We start from the raw sequence: 27,604 nt of genomic DNA on the forward strand, positions 1-27,604 counted from the left end.
TGCTGGACTAGATGCTGCAAAGACAACAAAAAACTACATAGATAAAAATCCCTTATGGTGGTATATTCTAGTGTTCCTCATACTTGCTAGGCTTCTAACTTGTGTTTTTTTTTTTTGTTTTTTTATGCATACAGTGGTTGTCTTTGTTGTAAGTGGGTGGATTCTTCCCTAAATGCTTAAAGTAGATGGGTAGAAAGGGTACATAATATTCCTGGCAAGATCTCTGATTTTTTAATAGTTTTTTGGACTCGTGTAGTAGAATTAAATATACTACTTAATTCAGGAACAATGCACAACAATACTTTAGCAGTAGTATCCCAACATCCAACTTAGTCTGTTTATAAAAAGCTTTAGTTTAGGAAGTACAGTGTGTACTTAATCAGTCAACTCCCATTACATTTCTAACTTTGAGCTAGTTGAATCTTCTGTGAGTAAGGAAGATAGTGTTATAACTAGAGATCCCAACATTTCTGGTACATTTATTTTTTCCTTTGTTGAAATTTCTTTACCTGGATAAAGGCAGCAGTATTGATTTCCTGTTTGGGGCCTAGATCTTCTCTATTCTATCTTGCCTTCCTGTCTTACGTGTTTTACTCTTGCGATCTCTCCCTTCACCTATTTCTTTGGCCTGGGCAGGGGGGCACTGCCTATCTTGATTTGGTGAAGCAATGGGATATCTTGTTCGGTGTTACTACTCGGAATACAGATAAAGAAAGACTAGTTTTCTAGTTGTAATACTTTTTGTTTCTGTTATCCTGCTAAACTAGTTAAGTTATATGATTGCTTTTAATCATAATCACTGGATCTTTGAGTAGGAGTGACTATATAAAAGTGTTTTGAGAACCTATGCGCCAGGCTTATGCATTAGTGTTCATCATTACCATAATCCTGTAGCATAGGTGTCTTCATTTTATTGATGAGAAAGCTGATGTTCAGAGGTTATATGACATGCTCAAGTAAATGACAGGTACTAAATGTTGGAGCTGGGAATCAGGTCCAGGCGTGTGACCCCAAACCCACTGTACCACACTGCCTTTGACTCAAACTTCTATTTTGCCAAAGTACTCCTAATAGTTAAGTCATCTATTATGGAGGATCTCATGATTTGTTAGACCTTCCAGTTTTAGATGTCTTATTTTAATTCATAATCTGATTACTGCCAGGAGCTGGTCCATCCTTGCTGTTTCAAGGGACCTGGCATATATGGCATACTGTTCTTAATATGTTTGCTCACCTTCTTGGCACTATGTGTTTTAACCAAGGTCACCTCTCTTAGAAAGGTTGAATCCCCAGGTAGGGATTTTCCCCTGAAGTTAGGGAGGGAATAAAACCCCTTAACTAAGTGGCAGGCGGGTAATTAATCACTTTAACTACGAACAATCATGCTTAAGCTACATAATCTTTACTCCCTGGAATGGAGATAAGAAACGCCTTAACCTTTGGAATAGAGATTGATAGGATTGGAATCAACAGGTGTAAATACAGATGTAACAAGACAACAGGACAGAGAAACTAGACACAGAACCTAGACAGAACCTAGAGACAGAACCTAGCGAGAGAATATGGCAAAAGATCCTGGACAGAAACTGGAGACAGAACCTAGAGATAGAACCTAGCGAGAGAACATGGCAAAAGATTCTGGACAGAAACTGGCCACAGAACCTAGAGACAGAACCTAGCGAGAGAACATGGCAAAAGATCCTGGACAGAACCTGGCTGGAGATCCTGACCAGAACTTCGCTGGAGATCCTAACCAGAACTTGGCTAGAGATCCTGGCTAGGCTGCTGATCAACTGAACACTGTCTCCGTGTCATTCCTTCTTCGCCGACTCCGTCCACACCTTTGGGGACCCCTGGACCTGCTGGGGTTGGATCCCAGCAGATTACTTAAATCTTCAACTCAGGATCCAAATTCGTCCAAAATAAGCAGAATTAGCATGTAATTGCTTGTTTATGATAGCCAGTTGTGTGCTTGAAGCAGTTTTCAAATGCCCTTGAAGTCAAGGCTTCAAAGATTTGATCATGACATGTCAATTCATTTCTCATTTACAATCATAAGTACCTCAGCATTCAGTATGTAATAAAATGGAAAGTCTTAATTTTGGGGGGCTTTTCCTAATTCAAAAATATTTTTATTGTGGGAAATATGTAAGAAGAAAATAGCCCTGGCTGGATTGCTCAGTTGATTGGAGCATTGTCTCCTACACCAAAGGGTTGCAGGGTTTGATTCCTGGTCAGGGAACATACCTAGGTTGCAAGTTCAATCCCCAGTCTGGTTGTGTACGGGAGGCAAACACATCAATGTCTGTCTCTCCCTCCCGCCCTCCTTCCTTCTCTAAAATCAATAAAAAACATACTTGGGTGAGGATTAAAAAAAAATAAGGCAAGTCTCATCTTCCAGAGATAACTACTGTTACTATTATAACAGATTAACTTCATTCTTAAAAAGCTTACAGGAATGTAGGCCTAGTGTGGTCTTAGGAATTGTCTGTCCCTGAAATAAGAAACAGCATAATTGTCCCTAATTTGTATCTCAGTGTACTTACTTTAAAAACTAGTAACTCAGTATGTTTATGAATTTCTTGGTGCATAGCTTAGACTTGTTATAATTTTGGTCAAAATAAAGTACAAGTTCGCAACTGTGTATTAAGCCCAGATTCCTTGCTTTGAAACCTTTACAATAATCTCCAATTTTATCTTTTCAGTTTTATTTTTCATTTACATATACTTCTTAAACACATCTCCTCTGAATTTTTGCTCCTTGCCTTTGCACACATGGGTTCCTCATGGAACATTCTTAGAAAAATGTAGTTGTCAAAGACCTGCCTCTTCTTCACAATCCATCTCAAAGTTTACCTTCTCCATGAATGCTAATTAATATCCAAAATTTGTAACCTCTCCCTCTGTACACTATAGCACTGTACCAATTTTAAAGCTTAGTATTTCCTTTATTATGGCTCAGTTTTTGCCTTTCCCCTTCTCATTTCAACATTGCTTATGAAGCACTGTATATAAAATTTACTGTGGACAAAGCAGGGATGGGGTTGGTGGTACAACTAAAACTGAAAGCCCTGTAGCAATTGACGTGTGGAAGACAAACACAGGAGGTAATTGGTGGGAGCTAAGGTAGAGGGGTAAGAAGATGGGCTGTGGGAGCACCCTCACCCAGGGTGGCTGGGGGTGAGAGAAAGGGCCTATGATGTTTTGAGGACAGTGATGGGGCTTTTCACCTCAAAATGCCTTGTTCCTAAGAATTTGCTGAATTTCTAATGGGATTCAAAAAACATCTCGTTCCTAAGTTTTCACTGTATTTAAGAATCTGATAGAAGCATATGTACATTTGTGGGTAAAACTTCCATGACTAGATCCCCCACCCCGGAGTGTTTAGTACTAGAATGTATTGGTTGAAATGTGATGGTATCAGGAACCTTTCTTAAACTAGAAGACAGGAATCAAGTCGTGCTGGAATCTGGCTGATAGGTTCATCTATTCATTTATCCCGTTTAACTAATTGTATTTTGCACTAGTTGTGCCAGGTTATAAAAAAATGAGGAGTAAATGACCTCAAGTTGCCCTGGCCCAGGAGAGGTGGATGTGTGACAGTGCTACAGGAGTGTTTTTCCTGATTTCTAGTGTCAAGTGGCTCAATAAGTGAGGAGCCCTTAGAACAACTTCCGGACAACTTTTTGGCTTGGTTCTGTCACTTAGGGACCACAAATGTGTGGTCTTTGGGAGGTGTGTGAACCTGTGACTTACGTGTTCTCTATTTTAGAATTAGTAGTTAATTCTAAATTAACTACTAATTTAGAATAGTCACCTATGGGTGTCAACAGGCTTGCTCTGTGACCCCTGGTGTAATGCCTGACAGTTCATTAAGGATTGCCTTTGTCTAAATGTTGCTTAGGCCTGCCAGGCATTTGCTCTGGTAAACCTGATCAGGATCCGAGCATCAGGCTGGTTGCACTTGTTTTCTCCCAGGGTCAAAACTTCCCTTAATCACACATCTGCTTCCAACTATTGTCCTGTTTTCACTCCTCTTGCATAACGTATTTTTCCATGTATAAGACGCTATTTTTTTTTCTTCTAAAATCGTTAGACTAAAATTGAGGGGCGTCTTATACACAGAAGTCAGCCGAGGAGGGAGCCAGCAGGTGCATAGCTGCCCATACCTTGTCAAACAGGCTTCCTCCAATCATGAGCCTTATTGTTAGTGACGTCAGCTGATGCCATAATTGGAGGTGGAGTTGAAGGTGGGGAGTGTGCAGATGCAACAGGGACCGGAGAGTTCTGAGCCCATAAAGATGTCAAAAAATAAAAAGATAAATACCGGTAAGTGATTGTCTTACTCTGCAAAATTCAAACTGAATGTAATCAGCTATGCAAAAGAGTATGGATATAGAGTTGCAGAGAGACAATTTGGACCTTCTCCCACTGGGTGTATGATCAATCAGACAGTGGAGAAAACAGGAAGAACTACTCTTTAAGATGCCAAAAAAGAAGGCCTTAAGAGGAAAACCAGCAAAATGTTTAAAATATTGATTTAATTTGGGTTGGAAAAGTAGGGGGCGTCTTCTACCTGGGGGTGTCTTATTCACGGAAAAATACGGTATTCTATTTTTCTTAGAGTCAGAATTCAGAACGAGCTAAGTATGGTAAACAGGCCTTTAGTCTGTCTAGAAGTTGCCACAATTCCAACCATTGCCAATAGAGTGGGCTTAGGTGGGGCTTCGCCATTGGCTCCTCATCCTCTTGGGTGGGGACTCTGAGGAGCCGAGTTTGGAGAACTTTGAGAAAACAGTTCTGGGTCTTCTAGAGCAGTGGTCGCCAACCAGTGGTCCGTGAGGTCTGAAAGGTTGGCGACCACTATCTAGAGCCTGTTCACAACATCAGAAGATCTCTTGGCAACCCATCCCTGATTGCCCCAGACTGTTGTCCACCCACTTACTCCCACCTCCCACGTGACATCACAACATTTGCTTGAAGTCTCTAATTGGCATTTTCTCCTTTGCTTAGATTATTTGCACGTTAAGTTAATCTCCCTTGTTGATATCCAATTTCCTTTAGAACAATGGTTCTCAACCAGCTGCACATTAGAATCACCTGGGAATATTTTTAAAATCCTGATTTCTGGGCCTTATCCTCCAGAAATTCTGATTCTTTGTTACTAATGTTGTGGCTCCACCCCATAACAAAGAAACAGAATTTCCGGAGGATGAGGCCCAGAAATCAGGATTTTAAAAAGATTCCCAGGTGATTCTAATGTGCAGCCAAGGTTGAGAACCGCTGCTTTAGAACAACTAGTATAGTACCTGATATGGAACTTAATATGATCTGTGCCTTCTCTTAAAGTTTTAATGAGTTATATTCCTCCGGAGTTCTGCATCAAGTTCTGTATCAAATGAGAAGTAAATTTGGGAGTCAGACATTGCTGCTAATGGGGAAAGTAGATTGTGGCTTGGAACCAAGGCCACATTAAGTTTGCTCTTCCTTATTCTAGGTTGAATTTACCTGTACAGTCATTAAGTACACCTGGGGAGGGAAGTAGTGAGTCCTAAATACTGCAGCTGCAAGGGGCAAGGCTACAGCCTAGAAAGGGCTTAAGCGATATATGTGCAAAGGCTTTCTTCCAAATTTCACCCTCAGGTAACTCCTTTGATGGGGTAGGGTGAATGGGGAAGCCAAGGAGAGAAGGATGGAGGCTTTCTAATGAAGTTGATCCTTTTAACAATGTGGGGATAAGGAGCCTGGACCACCTGTGCAGTTGGAAATCCAGGTATATTATCAGCAGGCCCTCTACATACTCGGATTCTCAACTTCCCTTTGACCCTGGAACAATGCTCGTCAATTGAGAAAAACCCACTTATATGTAGATTTGTGTAGTCCAAACTCGCTTAATACAAGGGTCAACTGTACTTCAAAGAGGGTAGAATTGATTAGCTGAGACAAGAATATGGAGGAATCCCGGTTCCAAAGGCCCTGAGATAGCCATGTTGTCCTGGTATCTTTTAAATGAAGGTAATCTGAATCTGGTCAGGCCATGTGGGCTGAATGTAACTTGCAGATAAATAACTTTCTTCTTGGTATAGATTCTAAAGCTGGCCTGACCTCCAGGGACGGTGGGCTGTGGCACCAGGCAAGACCCAACTTTCACTATGCCATCTTGAGAGTGAAACAGTGCTGGCTGGTGTAATCTGTGCACTTTTTTCTTTTACAATCAAATCATGTTGATGTCCTAGGCAAAGAGCATTATTTGTCAGAATTAATGTCTCTTTTGGCCTTTTACTTTGTGAGTTGATGTATTTCTTTGGGGCTATTTTGCTGTGAAGATTAACGGATTTGTTTGAAATAATGAAGTTATAGACTTTAGAGTTGGAAGACCATATATTTTAACCCACTTTGGTTTTGCTTGATCAAACTGAATTCCAGAAAACTGCAATTTACTTGCCCAAGCTTTCTATGAAGACCTGCAAAGGAAGAGTTTTTCTGTATTTTCTTCACCATTATCTCATCAGAGGCTCTGTATATGTATGTGTGTTGCAGGCTGGGATAAATGTAGCCTCCTTGTGCATAAACACCTACCCAGACATACAGATTAGAGATGATCTGAGTTGGGAGAAGGGAGACATGAGGAATAAGGGAAAAGAATGGAAAACATGTAGGAATAAATAGAAAAAGTATCTTCTTCAAGCTATATTTCCTAATGTAACAGCTGGGCGTAGAAATCTAGTTGTATTTGTGTATCCAAACATTTAGGCTCCTAGGCTAAGTCTAAAGGTTTAGGGGAGGGGCCAGAAACAACTCTTGAGTTGCCTAACAATTGAGTGAGCAGCTTGATATAATAGAAATGGCTTGGACTTTGGAAGCACAGAAGTTCAAATTCTGTCAATCTAACATGACCGTGGGCCTTAACTTTCCAGACATTTTACTGTTTGTACAATAGAGAGAGTAGCCACAACTTTGTGTTGTGAGGTTTGGATAAGATAAAGTGTGAGCACTCAGGAGAGTGCCTGGGGCGTCCTGGGCCATCAGTGGACCTTACAGCTCACCCTTCCTGCCTGCAGCACTGAGGTGACCTCTAGCATCTGCGCTCAGTGAACTGGACCAATGTCCCCAGATCTCCAGCCACTGGAACAGAGTCTATGCCTTACCGTTCTCACGTGGGTTCTGACTGAGGCGAGCTTGGGAGACTGCCCAGGGACTAATGGCCTCAAGTGGATTGGGTCTTGCTTCTTACTCTGCCTAGAGGGCCTCACAGACCATGAGGTTCTTCCGGCACCATCCCAGGTCCTTGCCATTCAGCCTGCAGCCCTAGGCTCTCCAGTCCCTTGGACATCTCTCACTTCCTTGACTCATTTTCCCACTGAGGATGACCGGAGCTGGTTGCTCTGTTCTTTCTGAGGAAAGACAAGTGAATTGGTCTTCCGATGTGAAACATTCTGCGTGGCTGTCTGCTGACTGGTTGGCCGGTGGATGAATTAGTCTGGTTGTATAGCTCTGAGCTTGTTATAGGGGGAATCCATTCTCTTTGTAAAGTAACTCAGAGATTTTAGTGAGGTTGTGATGAGGGACATTTCTTTTGAGGTCATTGTAGTACATTTTGATTTCTCAAAAGAACAAATTTCTAAATTTAGAAGGGAAAGGATCTTCTGAACTTCAGATAGTTTGATTGTGGATGGGAGACTTGGATTACTTCCTAATTTCTCTGCTTAGTATGGGGCAAGTAATTTTCCTGGTAATCAGTTTTCTTTTAGGTAAGAGAAATAATACATAATAACTCCTGATAAATGTAGAGAAAGTTTCCCCCCTGGTAGTAGTCATATTTATTAGGCAGTAGAGTAGAATGGTTAAGGACACAGGCTCTGGAGGCAGTTTGTATCTGTCAGTTCTGTTATATTTGCTTGCTGTGTGACTTTGGGCAACTTATTTAACCTTTCTGTGTTTTGTGGGTCATTTGTGAAGATTTACTTCTGTAAAATGTTTAGACAAAGGTAGCTATATTATGATGTATCACATATCTGCTACTTTTTGATATTCTTTACTTATTAACATTTAATTATATACACTGATTGAATGTTCATTCTTTACCTTCACCATCTTGCCCGAATTAAGTTCCATAACTTTCCTCCCCTCTCTGATTTATGCTTTTACATCTGGATGAGATGATTGGCAGCTTATGGTACAAAGATGCTGGTGAACTTTGCAGGGAAAATGAACTCAGGTTACCATTAAACTTTGTTTTCTGACAGTAGAGGGTGCCACAGTGTTTCTGGTGACAGGAATTTTTTTGTGCAGAATAACTTTTTTTTCTACATGGTACTTAAAAAGTAAGAGCTCTTCCAGGATACTGACATGGAGAACATTTGTTGTCCGTTTATAAGAATGACACAAACCAACATCAAGAGTGCACTGTCATTGAATAGTTTTAAATTTTAATGAAGCATGTCTATTGCTATCATATTTCATATCTGCCTGTTTGTATTCCTTGGGCCAGTTGTGGAAAGGTGGAATATTTTCAAGAGTATATGACCAGTGCTATCTGCTAATGTTATATCCTTATACATTTTGGGGCAAGAGAGGAGGGAGGATCAGTGGTGAGGAGTCAAGGGGAGAGGAAGAAGTCTGGGAGCAGGCAGCACCAGTGCTGGAACGATGCAAATTTCGGTGCCATGGGGACTCCGCAAGCTGAACAGGACCAGATGGATGAGAGTTCTAAGTGGAAAAGTGCAGTTTGGCTTGCTGATAATTGGAAACTGGTCAAGCCAGAGAAACAAACATACATACCAAGGGGGATCCAAAATATGGCAGATTGAATTTTTTAAGATGGCTGCAACAAGATCTCCATTCCATATGCTTATTGTCCAATGTGACATTGATATTCCTGCTATTTAAGGGGCGGGGACTACTTTTTCTCCCCTTGAACATGCATGGCCAGGGACTGTGGTCAAAGAGATATTTCCTAGACTAGGTCATAAAGGTGACAGATTTGCTACTGGGATATATTGGGATGCTAGCTCTTGGAATCTCACCACCATGCTATGAGGAAGCCCAGGTCACATGTGACCTTCAGCTGACATCACAACCAACAGTTAGCAATGACTGTCAGACTTAAGAGTGAGGAAGCTTTCAGAGGACTCTAGCCTCAGTCACCTCCTGATTGACTGAGTGTGGAAGTGCCCAGCTCAATCTGGTCAGCACCCAGAACCATAAGAGATAACGAGAACATGATTGCCATTGTTTTAACCCACCAAATTTTGGGGTGATTTGTTGCCTAACATCAGTGACTGAAATACAAAATTAGGGTTCACCAGCCAGAGGATCTGGGATAAGAGAGTAAGTCAGGGATGCATTTCCAAAGTTAAAAGCTGTTTAGCAGAGAGGAGTTTGAGCACAGAAGGATTCAAGATCAAGGTCAGGGTAGCCAATTAGTGAGTCTACAGTGAGGCATGACTGGTCAGGGTTCTGTGATGTGGCAGACTACTTCCTATCTTGCTCTTCTTAAAACTAAGCCCACACCCACTGGCCAGTGTGGCTCAGTTGGTTGGAGCATCATTCCAAACACCAAAAAGTGGCATGTTTGATTCCTGGCCAGGGCACATGCCCAGGTTGTGAATTTTTGAATACATGTAACATTTTATTCTGTTTTAGTCAACATTTGCCAACTCCAGTCAGAGAGACTGAAACAAAACATTTAAATTAAATATCCTTCAAAGGTTAAAAACCCAAATAAGAAAGAAATCCCAATACTCAAACATTAAAATTAATTTTTATAAGTTTGTAGAATGTATGGTTCTGAGTTATTAAAGCTTAAAATTGCATGAAGACTTCTGGGACACTCTTTGTTATTTGATTAATCCCCAGTATGTAACCAATTTCTCACCCCTGCCACCATACCCACCCTGTAGGGTACCCTCCTCACTCTCCCCATTCTTCTCCTGTCAGGCCAGGCTGCCCTTACACGGGGTTGCCTTCCTCACCTGATGGGGCTGTGACTCTCTGGGGCATCTGCATTGAGATGACACAATGCCCTGCTTGTCTAAGTTGAGCCACTCCCTGGTGTGGATGCCCCCCTCTTCACCTACTTTAGGCTCTGGGCCCCATGGCTCACCCCCTCCCCATTTTGTGATGTGAATGCCTACTTCTCTTGGGCTCCCCAAATAAATTTAGGACTGAATTGTTCAGGAAAAATGGCAGGGAAAAAATGGAAGGGAAAGACAGAGGACTAAGAAGAGAAATAATTTGTTTTTAATCTTCCTTCAGTATAGTCAAAGACATAAATTTCCCTCTCAGTACTATTTAGGTGCATCGCTCAGATTTTAATATATAATACTTTCATTGTCATTCAGTTCTAAGTAGCTTATAATTCCCCCATGACTTTTGTTTAACCCAACCATTATTCATTTATTTAAATAAAATGAGACCTTCAATCAAACTGTGTAAAACGGAATTCTAGAAGTCATTTTACTTGTTTTCTCTACGCATGTTAAGTGTCAATGATCTCTTTCTGGCTTAACATGGGAAGTCAACAAGTATTTACATATCTAAGATGCCATTTTAGGTATTATCACCAGGACAATCCACCATAAAACAACCCATCAGCATTCTAAGTCTTTTAGAGAGGAGGAACTATTTCCCTGGGATATAGCAGCAGCTTCTGAAGTCTGGATGTCTTACAAACCTTTGCTAGAATTAAAGTTGTCAGGTCAGTTTTATGATGCAGAATATTCTGTGCTTTTCTGGCAGCTTCAGGGGGAAGAGGAAATATTAGCTCCTTATCTTGCTAAGACTTTTCACCAGAGTTATAAGAGTCTAGTTTTTCAAGGCTAAATGTTAAAATGTATGAGAAGAAACAAAGGCAGCTCTGAAAATCCCCAAATTCACAGTTTGGAATGGGTTATATAAATTTTGCATCTATATTTCATAAGGTGTTTTTTAGTTTTAGTTTGAGAATTAAGTATTCTATATCTTTGCTCTTGTTTTTTTCTACTTAGACTAACTATTTCTGAAAATGGTGACTTAAAAATCTCTGAGTAGGAGTTTAATTTATTGTTCTGTCAGTTATTGTTCCATATTTCAAGCCTACTAATATATATAAAAATATATATATTTAATAATATATACATTCATTGTCATTAAATCTTCTTGGTCTCTTAGTCCTAATACCAATATATAACTCTTATTTATTCCATATGATGTTTTTCATTTTATATATTCTTTTTTGTCTATTATTAAAATTGCTATACTGGATTTCTTTTGGTTTATATCTAAACAGTTTATCTTTTTTTAATCCCTTAAAAATTATTTAAAAAACTTTAAAACTAAACACCTGACTCAAGAATAAACAATGACAATTACATCTGCCTATGTTGTTTCTCTTCTCCCCACCCCCAGCCCATTTACCTGTTTCCCTCAAAGGCAATAGCTATCCTAAATTTTGTGTATATCATTGCCTTACTTTAAAAAAGTTAATATATATATACATATATATATCATATACATGTATGTATCATATATGTAAACAATATATTTTTATTAGCTGTTTTTAAACTCTAAAAAGATTATATCACATTGTATGTAGTCTTCTTAGACTTGCTTTTATTAATCATTATTATGCTACTTATTTCTTAAAATAAGACAACAAGGAAGTTTGCTACACCCAATTGACTCTTCCTTTCACAAATTATTTCTCTGTAGCATGTGGTGCTCTTTGATAGCATTTTTACCCCCTGTAGAATTCTTTTTTTCAAAATAGTGGTCAATCTTCTCAAACCATGCTGCTGCTTTGTCAACTAATTGTATGTAATATTCTAAACCTTTTGTTGTCATTTCATCAGTCTTCACAGCAGGAGTAGATTCCATCTCAAGAAACCACTTTCTTTGCTCAGCCCTAGGTAGCAACTCCTCATCCATTAAAGTTTTATCATGAGATTGCAGGAATTCCGTCACATCTTCACGCTCCGCTTCTAATTCAAGTTCTCTTGCTGTTTCCCCCACATCTGCAGGTACTTCCTTCACTGAAGTCTTGAATCCTGCAAAGTCATCCCTGAAGGTTAGAATCCAGTTCTTCCAAACTCCTCTTAATGTTGATATTTGATCTCTTTCCATGAATCATTAATGTTCTTAATGGCATCTAGAAGGGTGAATCCTTTCCAGAAGGTTTTCAGTTTACTTTGCCCAGATCCATCAGAGCAATCACTACCTATGGCAGCTGTAGCCTTACAAAATGTATTTCTTAATAAGACTTTAAAGTTGAAATTATCCTTGATTCATGAACTGGAGAATGAATACTGTGTTAGCAGGCATGAATCTCGTAGCACATCTCTATTAGAGCTCTTGGGTGACCAGGTGCATTGTCAATAAGCAGTGATATTTTGAAAGCAATCTTTTTTCTTAGCTAGGTCTCAACAGTGGGCTTAAAATCCATCCAGGCTTTGCTGTTTTTATAGAGCACACGAAGAGCAGATTTAGCATAAATCTTAAGGGCCCTTGGATTTTCAGAATGATAAATGAGCATTGGCTTCAACTTCACCAGCAGCTTTAGTCCCTAACAAGAGAGCCAACCTGCCATTTAAAGCTTTGGCTCTCTTGTTGGTTCCTCCTCTCTAGCTGTGAAAGTCTTAGATGGCATCTCCTTCCAATATGGAGCTGTTTCATCTGTATTGAAAATCTGTTTAGTGTAGACACCTTCATTAATGATCTTAGCTAGATCTTCTGGATAAGTTACTGCAGCTTCTACATCCCTTACTGCTTCACCTTGTACTTTTATGTTATGAAGACAACTTCTTTCCTTAAAGCTCATGAACCAAGCTCTGCCGTCTTCAAACGTTTCCTCTGCAGCTTCCTTACCTCTCAGCCTCATAGAACTGAAGAGAGTTAGGACCTTGCTCTGGATTAGGCTTTGGTTTAAGGGAAGTTTGTGTCTGGTTTGATGTTGTATCCAGACACTAAAACTTTCTCCATATTAGCAATAAGGCTATTTCTCCTTAAAAATTTTTTTAAATATAATTTTTGTGTTCACTGAAGTAGGACTTTTAATTTCCTTCAAGAACGTTTCATTCACAATTTGCCTAACTCTTTGGCACAAGAGGCCTAGCTTTCAGCCTATCGTGGCTTTTTATAGGCCTTCCTCATTAAGCTTAATTATTTCTAGCTCTTTATTTAAAGTGAGAGACTTGCAACTCTTCCTTTAATTTGAACACTTAGAGGCCACTGTAGGGTTATTACCTGATTTCAATGTTTCCTCTCAGGAAATAGAGAGGCCTGAGGAGAGGGGGAGAGGGGCAGGGGGTGTTGGGGCGGGTGACTGGTCAGGGGAGCAGTCAGAACACACACATTTATAGAATGGCTCACCATGTTGTAAGTATGGTTCATGGTGCCCCAAAACAACTACAATAGTAGCATCAAAGATGACTAATCACAGATCAACATAACAAACATAAAAATAATGAAAAAGTTTAAAATATTGTGAGAATTACCAAAATGTGACATGCAGATACAAAGTGAACTATTTGAAAAATGGGGCCATAGTCTTGCTTGACGCAGGGTTGCTACAAACCTTCAACTTGTAAAAACACAAATATCTGCAAAGCACAATAAAATGAAGTGCAATAAAAAATGGTATGCTTGTATAGAATTGGTGTTAATTTCTCTTTAAATGTTTGATAGAATTCTCCAGTGAACCTATCTGTTTTTATTTTATTTAAAAAAAAGATTTTTAAAGTTGATTTTTAGAAAGAGGAAGAGAGAAACACCGATCAGCTGCCTCCAGAATGCCCCCTACCTGGGATCAAAGTCCACAACCCAGACCAGGAATCGAACCGGCAACCTTTTGGTGCATGGGAAGATGCCCAACCAACTGAGCCACACAGTCCAGGGCTATCTGTTTTTATTTTAAATAGCCTTTCTTCCTCCCTCTCTCCCTCTTTCTCTCTCTCTCAAAATGTAATTTTTTTTAAAGAGCAGTTTTACATTCACAGCAAGGTACAGAAGGTACAGAGATGTCCCATATACCTCCTGCTTTGTACACAGCTTCTCCCATTGTCAAAATCCTCCATCAGAGTGGTACTTTTGTTACAATTGATGAAGTTACATTGACACATCATTGTCACTCAGAGCCTATAGTTTACATTAGAGTTCACTTCTTCTATTGTTCACTCTATGAGTTTGGACAAAGTTATCTATATATATAAAAAGCCAGCAACCGGAACGCTGCAATGACTGGAAGGACTGGTTGCTATGATGCCCACTGCGGCCAATGAATTGGCCCGATCAGGAGGTGGGGCTGGCCAGCCAACCTCCCGGGAACCTCTCCCCAGCCGTCCCACCCCTGATCAGCCTCTCCCACCCAGATAGGGTTGGAGTGGCTGGCCAGCACCCCCCTCCCCGCAACCCTTCCCCCAGGCCAGCCCTGCCCCTGATCGCCCCCCTCTATCCCATTAGGGAGCAGGGCTGGCCAGCCAACTTCCCACCATCTCCTCCTCCCAACAGGCCCGCCCCAATCTGCTGATTGGGGCTGGGCCAGCTGGACCCCACCCATGCACAAATTTGTGCACTGGGCCTCTAGTAATGACATATATCCGCCATTATATTATACAGAGTAGTGTCACTGGCCTAAAAATTCCTTATGCTCTGTTTATTAGTCCTTCCCTCCCTGCTAACCCCTGGCAACTACTGATCTTTTTGCTGTCTTCGTAGTTTTTCTTTTTCCAGGACGTCATATAGTTGGACTCATACAGTATGTAACAATTTCAGACTGGCTTATTTCACTTACTAATATGCATTTAAGATTGTTCCATGTCTTTTCCCGGCTTGATATCTCATATCCTTTTAGCACTGAATAATGTTCCATTGTGTGGGTGTACTACAGTTTATTCATTCACTTACTGAAGGATATCTTGGTTGCTTCCAAATTTTGGCAATTATGTATAAAATGGCTATAAAAATCCATCTGCAGGTTTTTATGTGGACATAAGTTTTCAACTCCTTTGGGTAAATATCACTTCCATGTGATTGCTGGATCGCATGGTAACAGAACGTATGCTTGTTTGTTTGTTTATTTATTTATTTATTGATTGATTTTTAGAGAGGAAGGAATTTTTGTGAGAAACCATCAAGCTATTTTCTTTTTTGGAAGTTTTAAAATTATGAAGTCAATTTTTAAAGTAGTTACAGGGCTATTTAGATTATTTAATATCGATGAGTTGTGGTTTCTTCTTTCTCTATTCCCTTCATTCTGCTGTGAACTATCACTGAACTTTTTAGTTTGGTTTTTATATTTTATAATTATAAAATTTCCACTTGATTTTTTTATATCTTTTAATTTTTTTGCTGTGGCATAGTTTTGCATTTGTTTTAAACATGTTAGTAACTGCTTGTTGAAGCATTTTTATAATGGCTGCCTCAAAATCTAACATCTCTGTCATCTTATTTTTGGCATCTGTTGATTGACATTTTCATTAAGTTTGAGATTATCTTGGTTTGTGATATAATGGGTGATTTTCAATGGAAACTTGGACATATTTATATTATGTTATATCACCCTAAATCTCATTTAAACCTCCTGTTTTAGCTGCTTTTTCTGATACTGCTCTGGCTGGGGGTGAGGGTGCTACTTCATTCTCTGTTATCCATCTGTCCTCCACTGACACCCAAGGTTGGGGTAGGGGCTCTTCTTCAGCTCTGGGTGGGGGTGAGAGTTAAATCTCTCCTCTTGGTCTCTACTGACACAATTATGGGGTTTCCTTGTTATCAGTGGGTGATGAGGAAATTTCTGACTCTCCACTAGGCTTTTTCTGATGCCACCCCAGTGAAGAAGAAGGGGACACCTTGCTACTGCCAGTGGAGGTGGAAGTTCTGACTCACGCCCTAGTCCCCATTGGGGCAGTGGAATAGAGGGCTTGTTATGCCTGGTGGTGATGAAAGTCTTGGCTTTCTAGTTGGCCTTCTGCTTCTGGTGGTGGTTGTAGGGTATCTCATTATGACCTTGCAAAGGTGGAAGTCTAGGCTCCACACTTTACATTTTCTGGAGTGGAGGATTGGTGGGGGCCACAGTATTTTCTGGGGTATTTGACCTGGACTAGAGTAGTTATTGTCTGAAAATTTTTTATATTGCTAGATTTCTCCTTTCCTGGTCCTTTGACTAGTATAAGCAAAGTTTTTTGTTTTGGTTTGGTTTTTTGTCTGTGCTTGTTTGTGTTTTTAGGTTGCTATCTTCTTCAGTTCCAAGTCTGGGATAAATGAGGCAAAAAGAAAACTCGTGGAATTCGGCACCGTGTCCTTCCTTGGTTGCTGAGGTCTCTAGCTGGTCTGCCTTTTTCTCTCCACCTTACAGAGTCTTATGTTAGTTTTTCTAATGTCTAGGATTTTTAGTTGTACTTAGTGGGAGAGATAGGGAAAATAATGCCTATTCCATTTCTCCAGAAGTGGAGATCTAGTGTAGGATATAACATATCCATTTTTACAAAAGAAAAATATGATATTCAAAGATGTTAATGAACTTGTCTAAGGTCACAAAGAAAGTGAGGGATAGGGCAGAATCAAACCCAGGCTCTAAAGTTCTGAATGCCAGGGTTGAGGGGCAATCCTTTTTCAGCCCCTTTTCTGATAACTTGAGTCCTCTCTCCATTGTCAAGTATCATCATTGAGGCCATGCAAGGAAGTAGCATCACTCCTAATTTCTGCTTCTAGCACCAACATATGATCTCACTCTGGATAGCATGAACCTCAGATTATTGCATGGAACAATATGTCCTGTTACATGATGTTTCCGTGATTTCCACTCCTGTGCAAGGCACAATGTTGATGACTAGTAGCTGCCAGTTGACTTTACTTTTTCTGACCCTGGCATTTAAAGCCTGCTTGGAGAACCTCAGGCAAACACTGTCTGACATGTGTGAAAGAGAAGGCATTACCAATGTCACGGTTTCTTCTTCAACCATTTCTCCATTGCGTTCCTCAGTCTTCTCCAATGTAGTGGATATGGTGGAGCTGTGCTCAGTTCCCCTTGAGTACTATTTTACTATTTTTGCACACCACCTGATTTTGCTGTGCTTTCCAAAGCCAGTGCATGCAGCCTTTCTCTGGAACTCCTGGGGCCTGCTGTTCCATAAAGGCAAAAAGCTGAAAATACGTGGGATTTACATCCCCCTGGGGTTACTGCTAAGTAATAACAAATGGGTACAGGCAACTCTGAGAGCAGGCTGAGGTTACCCTCTGCAGGACAGAGCTTGGGGCAACACTGCTGCTTGGCTTTCTCCCCTTTTCCACCCCACTCTCCCCTTCCTTTCTGGTTTCCCTTGGGAGCACTTCTTTAATAAATCACTTTCAAGACAAATTCTCATCTCAGGGTCTGTTTCTGGGGAACCTGACTAAGACATCCGTCACAGAAATTCAGAGGTGGAGTTGTTCATCTGGAATTGAGGGTGTGCAGTACAGTTACTGTGGTCACTGTTGAGGAGGAAGAGGGAGGAGTCATGGCCAAGTTGCCATGATCCTGTTGTTATGGAGACAGACGTGCTGAGCTTCATCACAAGGTTGCTTTCTTCCAGGTACGATGTTGCTGTGGAAACACAGAGCATGACGCCTCAAAGAACACTCTGTTCTAATCTCAGCTGCCTTTTCCATCTGCTTTGTGTCTCATTAGCAGGAGGAGCCTAGTGAGCCAGGAGGCTTTGGTCACATCTCTGTTAAGCCATCTCTAGGGAAGGGCCCCACCTCTGGACTTGTTCCTGTGTAAGTGGGAATCTTAGGGTGCTTTTAGGTAAGGTTTGCTACATTAGACCCAAACAAACTCTTCTTATGCTCCGTGGTTTTCAAAATGACTGCTTGGAATCACACTTATCACATATTTATTCCAACCTAAGATCAAGAAGATCCACCATAGACTTAGCCTTATTTTGAGCCCATAGAGTTAAAAAAATTTTTTTAGCATTAAAACATTTTTAGCAAAAAAAAATATATATATATTTTTTAGCATTAACCTCTTTGTTCTCAGAAATGGGGATGATTATGCTAACTCATGGCTAATGGCTTCTGTCATCAAGGAAGCGAGATTTTCAGTAGAGTAGTTATGGGATGCGGTATCTCTCCATGGCGATGGCACTGATTCTGGAGTCTAAGCACAGGCACCAATGTGGCCCAAGGCTACTCTTCAGGGGGTGGCAGTGGCTCTCAGTTACGGTGTAGTGTGACAGACGTGGGCTCATGACGAAGAGCATGGGCTTTGGTGGGAGACAGTGTCTTGTCTTAGTCAATGTGGGCTGTTCTCACTAAATACCATAGGCTGGGTGGCTTAGGTAACACACGTTTATTTCTCACAGTTCTGGGGGCTGAGAAGTCCAAGATCAAGGTGCCGGCAGACTTGGTGACCGGTGAGAGCTCTCCTGGTTTTCAGATGGCTGCCTTCTTGCTGGTCCTCCTCTTATAAGGGCACTAATCCCATCATGAGGGCTCCCCCTCATGACCTCATCTAAATCTAATTACACCCCAAAGGCCCCACCTCCAAATACCATCACATTGGAGATGAGGCCTGCAATATACATCAATTTGGGGACATACAAACATTCAGTTAATCACAGATGGTTTTAGGTTGAATCTGGAGGCAGGGACAACATATGAAAAAGGTCTCTTTTATTGTAAAAAGGTATTTACTTTGACATTTAGAAATGGCAATGGCTTCTGCTTTCTTTATTACTATTGTTGAACTTAAACTTTGCCACTGAATTAGAATTTTTAAAGTTAATTCCTGACATTTTACTACCTGAATCTCTTAGAGGTATTAGCTAGATTGGGAGTCGATATCATTTTTAAATAAAAGCAGTGTCAGTCATGGATCAGCCAGGAAAACAAAAATCATTCTAGGTATTTCAACTAGAACAAGATTTAGTATGGGGAATAAGGTACCTACAAAAATCACTGAGAGGACTGGAGGAGAAAAGTCAAGAGGACAACCACAGCTATGGTCCATCCAAGGAGCCAGAGAGATTCTGATGCCATTCTGTGGTCAGCAACTGATAAGAAACCACTGTCAGCCTCATAGCTTCCCTGCAGCCCTAAGGGAGGGAATTTCAAGGGAACTTGGAAGCTGTTATTAAAAACTCCCATTTGATATCGCCATTTGCAACAACATGGATGGATCTTGAGAGTACCATGCTAAGCAAAATAAGTCATATGGAAAAGTGCAAGAACCATATGATTTTATTCATTTGTGAACTATGCGACAGAAAGAAACACACACACAAACAAAACAAACAAAAGAACTCATTGCCACCTAGAACAATGTTGGTTTTTGGAGGGGAAAGGGAATGGGGTAGGTTAAGGAGGGTAAATGGGTGATGGAAGGATACCAAACTTTGGGTGGTGATTGCACAATGCAACGTACAGATGATGTATTATAGAATTTTACACTTGAAATTTGTATAACCGTATTTACCAATATCATCCCAATAAATGCAATAAAAAAAACCATTTGAGAAGCCTCCCTATCTGCAAAAACTAGCAGAGGAAGCAGAGTAATTCCACCCCCTTTCTGCCTTCTAAGTCTTGCATGAGTGTATCTCCTTGTCAACTAAACCATTCACAGTACCCTGCTGGAAACTGAGTATATGACATTTAGTTCCCAGGCTTCTAGCCCTTGTGATATAGGGAGAAGAGAGAAGGGGAGGGAAAACTGCAGGGCCAATATCTGGTTATCATTCATTCAATTAGCCTAGTCCCCAGCATCCTGGTTTTATTTCTCAGCATTTGTAATTGTGAATTGGATTATGAAGTGTATGAGCTGGATGTTTCCAACAAGTCTGTTGTAATTATGTTTTTGCCCTTGTATTGAATAGACAAAATTCCTGATTATATACACAATAGAGTGTTTAATTTGGGGTCAACGAAAAGTCAGAATGTAATTTGTGAAAGCTAAGGACCTGAAACCCAATGACTAGAATACCATTAACTATCTTGGATGGTAATATAACAATAGTAATAGTGATAATGATCCTATATAATAAAAGCCTAATATGCTAAGTGTCCAGTCGTCTGTTCAACCAATCAAAGTGTAATATGCTAATGATATGCTAAGGATGCTCAACTGCTTGCTATGATGTGCACTGACCACCAGGGGGCAGACAGTCGACTGGTCGACCAGTTGCTATGACGAGCACTGACCATCAGGGGGCAGACACTCTGACCAGTAGGTTAGCTTGCTGCTGGGGTCTGGCCAATTGGGACTGAGCAAGATGCCCTAGAGCCCTCCTGCGGTCCCTCCCCAGCTGGGCAACCTCCCATGTTCCTCCCTGGCCTGGTGATCATGCACTGGTGGAGTCCCTCGGCCTGGCCCGCACCCTCTCGCAATCCAGGACCCCTTGGGGGATGTTGGAGAGCCTGTTACAGCCTGTCCACTCAAGGCAGAAGCTGTTCCCTGGTGGTCAGTGTGCTCCCACAGGGGGAGCGCTGCTCAGCCAGAAGCCGGGCTCAGAGCTAGCAAGCACAGCAGCGGTGGTGGGATCCTCTGCTGCCTTTGCAGCAGTGCTAAGGATGTTTGACTGCCAAGGGGTGGGGAGGGAAGTGGGCCTAAGCCATCAGTTGGACATCCCTGAGGGCTCCCAGACTGCAAGAGGGCACAGGCCGGGCTGAGGGACAGCCCCCCCCCCAGGGCACAAATTTCATGCACCGAACCTCTAGTATTATAATAATGATGATGATAATGATAGCTACTGCTTATCTTTACTATTGGGCCCTGTTCTAAATGTTTCACATCTACTAACTCATTTTCTCTTTAGCACAATCAAATGTGTTAGATACCATTGCTATTCCCACTTTACAGATAAAGGCACTGGAATATCTAGTCATTATATAAATCTCCCAATTTCATACAGCTAATAAGTGGCAGAACCAGGATTTGAATTTTAAACTAGCTCTCAAACACCACAAAACACATAGGAATTCTAACAGCCAAAATAGGATTTTTATTCACTTGTTACTTTATTATAAATCTTTTTATTAAGTGCCATTGAAGTATGAGTTTTCTTTGGCTTTCCTTTCTGTTTACCTTTGTATTTTGTGATAAAATTAGTGGTTAAAATTCATTGAGAGTGTTCTATGTGTCAGACACTATGCTAAAGGATTTGCAGGTAATATACCATTTAATGCACAAAACCATTTTAATTAACTAACTAATTAATTAATTAGTTAATTAAAATTTATTTATTGTTACAAAACCACTTTATGAGACCTGGAGAGGTTAAGTAGCCTATTCATGTCACACAATAAGAAAGTGGCAGAACCTGGAGTCAAACACTAGAGCTGCACTGGCCAAGATGCTTAACTACTAGCCAAATGTCATGGCTGAGCGCTTGAAATGTGGCTAGTCCAAATTATGATGTACTGTAAGTATAAAATGCATACTGTATTTCGGAGGCTTTTCACACTTTGGTGTGTCTGGGAGATGCTGTAGGATGAAGTAAGACCGAAGCACTTCATTTCCAGCCTCAATCTCTTCTTAGAAGTTTGTCTGAAAGTTATTGAGGCATGTTGGCTACAGTGATTGGAGTAGACTTTATTGAGAGCCAGGGGCTTGAATTGGTGGTGGGGCTCTGAAAGGAAAGCATAAATTTGCATTTCTTAGAAATGCCAATGGCATTTTGAGTTTAGTGAGCAGATGAGTTATGCTGGAAGGATGTGCTGTCTTCTGAGATTACTTATTACAAATCACTCAGCCTTGGAGTTGCCAAGTCTAGCAACTCGGTTCTCTGTCTGCTTTGTTGTACTCTGTGTTGGCTGGCTTATTCTGACTCTTCAAGTGCTCAGTGGAAAAAACACTTGATTGACTGGAATTGCTGGGTCCCTGTTCAAAATTCTCTGAGGGGAACATGATTGACTGGGCTATGGTCAAAGACTTTCTCTTAGTCAAAATGTGCAAATTAAACAATATGCTACAGAAATAACTGCCTCCCTCTCTATTTTTTACCTGAACTTCTATCATGCCTGGGAAAGTTTCTCAACTCTTTTTCCTCTTAAAAGAATTTTTAAAGTACTTTCACCACTCCATAATCATGCCACAGCTCTTAACCTAGTAAAGTAATATAGTTAGCAATTTTATTTCAGGCAGTTCCCAATACAGGTGTTCAGAGATGTCCTCTTGTGTTTGGCCAATGTATATACATTTTACTGTTCCCATCTTTTGTATATAAAACTCAATTAAACACGATAGCTTTGTTCCCCCCTTTAATACTCTTACATTCTATTCACATATATAAGTAATGTTACATTATAGTATTTTATCAGACTGTCTTTAGATGGAGTGGATTATGAAGATCTGGAAGGCAAGGACTATGTTTACTTGACTTTTCTAATGTTGGTACATGATGCACTTTCTGTAACCAAGTGTTGAATGAAAGAAAGAATGAATGGCACTGAATTTTCCCTTCCTTCCTTCCTTCCTTCCTTCCTTCCTTCCTTCCTTCCTTCCTTCCGTTAATTCTCACTTGAGGATATTTTTTTCCATTGTAGAGAGAGTGGAAGGGAGGGGGAGAGACAGAGAGTGAGAGAAACATCAATGTGAGAGAGACACATCGCTTCGTTGCCTCCCAAATCGTCCTTGATCAGGGCCGGGGATTGAGCCTGCAACCGAGGTACCTGCCCTTGACTAGAATCGAACCCACGACTCTTCAGTCCACGGGTCAACGCTCTAACCACTGAGCAAATTGGCTAGGGCTAGCACTGCATTTTCCATACCAAAAAAGACAGGTTTTGTATTTTTAGAATTCTCTTTTTATCACCTGATCTGTGATTCTTTTCCAACCTACCAGTATTACTTTTTAAATAACTTGTGCTTTGGACTCTCTTGGAGAAAATATTCATTTCAGATGATTTTTAAATACTCAGACTCATTCATGTAAGTGATGAGATTTGGCAGTTGAGTTGGAAGGACTTTCTCAGTAGGGATCACCCCTACAGAGGAATGCTCTGCAAATGGCTTCTCTGAAGGGAGCCTCGATACTAGAGAATACTGATCAGTCCCCTACAGATCTGTTTTGTGAGAGGGCTCTGCACCGGATTATGTGGCCTCTCTCCCTGTCTGATCTGGTTACCCGAAGCCTTCCTCTCAGCCATGTTCCTGGGCATGATTATTGCCCAGAGAGATTCAGGGTGAAATGGTCAATTCAAAGGCTGCTGCCATAGGTTTAGCTACAGAAGTAGATGTGTTTGGCCTGTGGAGCTGTCTATAAGACCTGATTCCCTGGACAGTCGCCAAAGCTCCGTTCCACATTATGCCATGGAACTGAAACTCAAGAGGGAAATAACACTCCTGCCAATGCGGGAGCTTTGCAACCGTGACGGTAATTATTAAAAACTGTTAACAGTCCAAATATTTCAGCAGTTTAATGCCATAAAAATGGAGCCAAACCTTCAATCAAGGGTTTCTAATATAATTTCTTTGTGTTAGCTTTGTTATTAAAGATAAGTTTAACTGACTCACATATTAGTATATGTAAATTAACGAGGTTGGAATTGCCATATTATTAAGGTGAGAAATTGGCTTATTTTATCCTCAAAATAAGGAAATATCCATCTAGACCAGCAAATGGAATAATTTTCCTGGTTTATACCAAATGTACAAAGTTGATAATTGCCAGTGCTCACTCTATATCGAAAGAAATGGCTCAGTTGTTTACGTGGTGAAAGATATAGATAACGTACTGAATGCTGCCTATGAGCTAGGAGCTTTACATACTTGATGTTGTTCAACATCACAACTACTGGCAGATCACCTCCACTTTGCAGATGAGGAAACGGATATGCTTAAGGCTAACAGCAAGTAGCAGCGTTGGTATTTGAACTCTCATCTGGGCGGTTCTAAAACCTTTGCTCTTTCTTTTAAAAAAATATTTTTATTATCTTCAGAGAGGAAGAGGGGGAGAGATAGAGAGAGAGAAGAGAGAAGAGAGAGAGAGAGAGAGAGAGAGAGAGAGAGAGAGAGAGAGAGAGAGAATCATTGATTGGCTGTCTCCTGCACACCCCCTACTGGGGATCGAGCCCGCAACACAGGCACGTGCCCCTAACCAGGATGGAACCCAGACCCTTCAGTCCACAGGCTGACACTCCATCCACGGAGCCAAACCAGCTAGGGCAAGCCTTTGCTCTTTCTAATCTCCTAAGCTATCTTCTTTACCAGTTCTTCTCTCCTTTTTTCAATTTCTTAAAAGTTAAAATATAGATTGAATATATTCATGTGTATAATGAAGCCTGAGGGTATTTTTTTTTGGGGGGGGGGAGAATATGATGAAGATAATGATGTATTTACAAAATGTAACTCAAACTACAGTGATAGGAGCTCCACTGGCTTTATAGCCAAGGTCACACTGTTCACAAACTAGTTCTGAGTGTGTGGGGCTGCCGCATGTGTCCTTAGGTACAGAGAAGGGCCCACGGGTCCTTCTGTCCCCACCTCCTGCTATATCTCCGTGCTGAGTCTTCTGTATCCCGAGACCCCCCTCTCTCCAATCAGGGCCCTGACTTGGGCATAGGAAACCTATTGAGGCTGTAAATTCAGTTTCTCTGTAGCTCTGCTACAGGTAAATCCCATCCCTGATTTTCAGCACAGACTGCAAGATTTAAAGGTCCCTTTACATTCTGCAAGGGAGGCTTGTTGGCGTTCACAGTGTGCCTTGAATTGCTAGCTAGCTAACCTGAGCCTGTCATTTTCCTTTGTCAAGATTTCTAAGTCTATTAAATAAAACAAGAAATTTACAATTATTGTCATTATCATGAGCGCCATACTGTTCAAGGGTACTGCCAGTGCATACTCCAATACTTCACTTCCTTTGGCTTCTTCCCTCAATCCACATAGGAAACCTTGATGGTTGTGATGCTACTGCATGCCAGGGGTCATTACCTCCTGACTTACCAACACCTATGTGGACTTTATCTCTGTCTGACCACAAGAATTTGTTGACAGCTGTCTTGGTTTTGCATTCAGGATATTTATATTGGAAACATGAAAGAGGGAAGGGAAGGAGCCAATCCAAGGGTAAATTGTGAGACACCGGGGCTCAGTCCTTCCAGGGACCCTTTGAGGAACTGTGTAATGAACCTCAGAGGGACTTATCTACTGCCTCTCATTCCCTCTTGATCAAGGTTTGCTCCCTGGTGTTAACTTCCTCCCACTACACAGATGACTATCTGTGTGGTCAGGATAGCTGGCCTGTAGGCATCTCACATGGCTTGACAGTGACAGAGAAGCCTGGGGCAGAAAGTGAGCAGTATATTTGGAGCAGTTGACATACTGTATAATCAGGTTACATATGAGCATAGTTGATTGCGTCAGTAATGATGAATAAAATGTTAGGCAGAGAGGATGTGAACGGGGCCGCAAGAGGTGTCAGACACAGATGTGATTTTGTTATATGGCCCCAACAAATCATCACAAAATAGATGGTTTCCTAAAGTCTGGATTAGCTAGTTTCAAATTACACCAATATGAGGCATTGATGACTCTGCCTTGGTTGGGGTGCTCCAGTTTCTCTTCAGTCCCTCTCATCAAGTGTTCACAATTGTTGGGGTTCAGACTCAAGGTTACACAAATATTCAGGGCTTTACTTTCAGCGGTTCTCAATCTATGTGTCGCAAACAGTGAAAGTACATCCTGCATATCAGATATTTACATTACGATTCATAACAGTAGCAAAATTACACTTATGAAGTAGCAATGAAAATAATTTTATGGTTGGAGGTCACGACAACATTGAGGAACTGTATTAAAGGGTCGAGGCATGAGGAAAGTTGAGAACCACTGATAAATGAATGCTTGGTTACATTTGTGTGGCTAGGGCCACATACATGACTGTGTTTTTGGTGTAATCCCATGTGGTTGCTGATGTTTTCTGAGACTGCGGTGGTATAAAAGGTGCTCCTCTATGGGCCAGGGAAGGTAGGAATAGGCTTAATTGAACTCTAACTTGTGAGGGAATCTAGAACAAAGACGTATGACTCCATTGATGGGGGTGAATTCAATCAGATCCACTGGGGAGCTTTTCCCAGATGTCATGCTCTTGGCAGAGGGAAATGGGAGGGAATGGAAGGGGCAGAGCATGTGTTGCTTAGAGCTACTCAACCCGTGAGTCTGCAAAGCCCCACCCATTTCTTTTTGAGAATACTGAAGTGGGTGAGTTGCCCAGTACTTAGCTGAAGTTCCACAGGATTTCTGACACCTTTCTCATGGCGCTCCATCAGGTTCCTACAGCAATATCCAAAGCCAGGAGAGGCCATGTGGAATGACGGTGGCTGTCCACAAAGCTCCTGAAACAAAGACGTGATTTGATGAAGAAGGAGGCAGAGCCCTGTTGGGGTGGCTCTGTTGGCTGGAGTGTCGTCCTGTGCACTGAGAGGTTGCAGGTTCAGTTCCTGGTCAGGGCACATTAATGTGTTCTCTCTCACATCAAAGTTTCTCTCTCGCTTTCTGTCTCCTTCTCTCCCTTCTTCCCCCGTCTCTCTAAAAATCAATAAGCATATTCTTGGGTGAGGATTTTTAAAAAAAGAAGGAGGCAGAATACTTGCACAGACTTCTGTGTAACGTCAGCTTTTGAAAACCCACAGCTGCCCTCGACCTCTTGGCCACATGTGGCAATTGTCTCCTCAGTCTCTACCACTAAAGCGCCCGAAAGTGACTATGCTTTCCTAAACCTGATCTTGAGGCTGGTGACAGGCTGTCTCTACACTGCAGAGCATCTGCATGCACTGGGAGTCCTGCCTGCCACCTCCCCAGCCGGTGGCCTCCTAGGATGCTGCTTTTGGCAGGAGTGTCTTACAGCTGGGCTGATTATTAGTGAATTTCTGAATTATTTATGCCAATGCTCTCTTTCATTAGTGTGAATTATCATGAACGGGTTGTAAAAAGTGATTTGGATTTGAGGAACAGAAGAGCGAGGTCTATTTTTTAGTGTAATGTTATAACTTGTTGAGTTTTGTTGTTGCTCTTGAAGACTGTTGGGAGAAGCAGTTTAGTGTGTTGGAAGGGACCCTGGTTCCTGCCCTGCTCTCCTTACTGTACCTTAGTGATCACCTTGTCTAACACCCTGCTACTTCATTTGAGCAAACAGAGGCCCAGTGAGCTTCGTGGTGCAACCAGAATTAGAAGCCAGGTGGCTGAATTCCCTCTTTGCTCTCATCTACATGGTCTCATTGACCTACTGGGCATTCATTTAACTTGTGAGGACACAAGTGAGAAGGCAGCTTTCTGCAATCAGGAGGTGAACGCTCACCGGAAACTGGCCAGGCTGGTACTCTGAGCTCAGAATTCCAGTGTCCACAACTGTGAGAAAGTAAATACCTGCTGGTTAGGCCACTCAGTTTATGGTATTTTGTTATGGCAGCCTGAGCTGACTAATTCAAGGGGCTAGAATAGCTAGCGTAGACTATCAGAACTTGTCTTAGTTTGAGTTCTTCCAAAAGCAGACCCTGAGACAAGGATTAGAGGGAGACAGTTTATTTGGGAGTTGAGTCCAGGAAGCAATGCTGAGGGAATGCAGAAGTGAGAATATAGCAAAGCCAGTATGCAGTGTGGGTGATCACTGTGGGCAACTGGAGCTCGGTATCCCTGGGGACCCTCTGAAAGACAATG

General features: G+C 41.4%; 1 pseudogene; it reads right to left on the reverse strand.

Moving 5' to 3' along the window:
- Positions 1-11,621: 11,621 nt before the first annotated feature.
- LOC132239269 (tigger transposable element-derived protein 1-like) lies at positions 11,622-13,368 on the reverse strand (annotated as a pseudogene).
- Between the last annotated feature and the right edge of the window lie 14,236 nt (positions 13,369-27,604).

This window comes from Myotis daubentonii, chromosome 1, assembly GCF_963259705.1.
Source record: "Myotis daubentonii chromosome 1, mMyoDau2.1, whole genome shotgun sequence".
Lineage (NCBI taxonomy): Eukaryota > Metazoa > Chordata > Mammalia > Chiroptera > Vespertilionidae > Myotis > Myotis daubentonii.